The following is a 2,240-nucleotide window of genomic DNA, read 5'->3' as shown; positions in this document are numbered from 1 at the left end:
GCCCCCCCCCAGTTGGAGGGAACTGCATGAAGGCAAACCTCGATGGCTCTCACCCCTCCCCTGTCTCGCTCCTCCTCGATGGGGTTCCCCGAAGTCCCCTCCCAGGACAGCACTGCTGCTCAGAGCCTGCTCTTGGGGCCTGTGTCTTGGGGGGGGCCTCCCGCCACCATGTCTTCCCCAGAATGGTCCTGACACTTGCCCAGCACAGGCAGGTGCAGGGCTCCAGGTATGGGCTTCAGCCGGGCCCATAGCTCCACAGCAGGGCAGCTGTGTGACCTCAGACACATCACCCAACCTCTCTGAGCCTCTATGTCCTCCCCGGGCACAGGGGTCGTAGTTCCCACCCCTCCCCGGGCGGCTGCAAGGTGTTTACAAGTGATGCCTGCACACAGAGCCCTTGGCTCCTGGGTCATCACCAGTGTCTTCCTGTCTGGCCCGCACTCTGCCCCAGTGCACTGTGCCGTGTCCCCTCCCTGGGCCTCAGTTTCCTCCACTGTTCAGCTAAGGGACCGGCCTGTCCCCGAGACCCCCTGAGCTCTTAGAACACAGCATGCTGGTTCTTGTTCAGGAAATGAGGCCGCAGGGAACGCCTCCACTCTGGGTCAGGTTTCTCTTCTGGAAGGGATAGACCTCCCCCACCTCGCCTGCTCCGGGCCCCGACGTCAGAGACAGTGCACGTCCTGGCTGTCAGCGCCCGGCCCGGCTGGCAGCCTCGGGGAGGGGGGGGGGGGGGGGCCCTCGCCTGTCCCCCCTCTACCTCAGTCACTACCTTTGTGGCCTGGGCCCTCCAGCTGCACCCGGAACTCTCTCTTCCTTCCACAACACATCTGCCTGCCTGCTACAGAGGACCTCAGACCATTGCCCACCCCCCTCACCGCCCCAGGTACCAACCCTGGGGCCTGCAGAGCCAAGGCGGCTGGGTCACAGCACCGAGAGGAGGAGCCTGGGATGTCTGATCCCAGCACAGGAAACAACAAACCGCCAGGCCCCGCTCAGCCTGGGTGGGCATCCCTCACAGCTGCCCAGAGAGAGAGAGAGAGATCCCGGCTCTGGGCGGTGACCCGGCCTACCCTTCCTGTGACCACGGTGTCCCTGTGCACAAGTCACGGGTGGGGCGGGGGCACTCACGGAGCTCGCGAAGCCCACCCCCGGTCTGTGGCTCAGGGAGGTGGGTGCCTCTGGGGTTCTCCCGAGGTGACGTGTCCAGGAAAGCAGGTCACCGCAACTCACACGGGACTGGTTACTTGACCACAGGCGGCCACCATCGGAGCCGAGACCAGAGCCAGGTCTCCAGACCCTCGGCTCAGGGCCCCTCCCCCCAGCCCCCCAGGCTGCCACCCCCTCCCCGGGCAGGAAGGAGCCTGGATGTTCGGAGAAGCGCAAGGGGGCCCCCGGGCAGGAGTGGCTGACCCCTAATGAAGCCATCTCACCGCCGTAACAAAGACCTCGTGTGCCTCCAACGACACTTAGCAAATCCAGGCACAAATAAATAACCCAAGTCAAATTGAATTAACCTTCAACTGATCAGCACAGCTAAACAAATTATCCTGAGGCCGAACGAGATTAAAAGGCCTGGCACAGACTGGGGTCGTGCGGTGGGAGGGTTCATTGGGTTTAACGAGTTTAAGCCCAACCCCTGTGTTCTTTTCTCTGGTTCCAGGGCACCGTGCTCCCAGAGTGCAGCCTTTCGGGGGGGGCCGTGGCCCCTGGGGGGCTGCAGAGGGAAACCAGAGTGGGGGACGTCCCCTAGTGTGCAAGAGGCTGCTGCCAGCCCTGCCTCCCTCCGCTCACTAGAGGGCAGGAGAGGTTCTTCTGACCCTCCACGGGAGGCAGGAGCCAGGAAGGTGAGCGGCCCGCCTTCGAATGCCCCAGGCACCGCTGTACCCCCAGAGCCCCGGGAGTGGGTACACATGCGGTCCGTCCACACCTGGGCACGCGGTTCAGCCTTAAAAACGAAGGAAGTTTCGGCACCTGCTCCACCATGGGTGGACCCTGCAGACACCGTGGTGAGGGACACAAGCCGACACGGGAGGACACGCACCGGGACCCACTCACTCGAGGTCCCGGGGTCGTCAGACTCACGGACACGGCAGGACGCGCACTGGGACGCACTCCCACGAGGCCCCGGGGTCGTCAGACTCACGGACACGGGAGGATGCACACTCCCACGAGGCTCCAGGGTCGTCAGACTCCGGGGTCGTCAGACTCACGGACACGGGAGGACACGCACTGGGACCCAC

This window comes from Herpailurus yagouaroundi, unplaced genomic scaffold (assembly GCF_014898765.1).
Source record: "Herpailurus yagouaroundi ecotype Mexico unplaced genomic scaffold, PumYag 216, whole genome shotgun sequence".
In the NCBI taxonomy this organism is placed as follows: domain Eukaryota; kingdom Metazoa; phylum Chordata; class Mammalia; order Carnivora; family Felidae; genus Herpailurus; species Herpailurus yagouaroundi.
The sequence above is the reverse complement of the archived record's forward strand: the minus strand, read 5'-3'. Positions refer to the sequence as shown.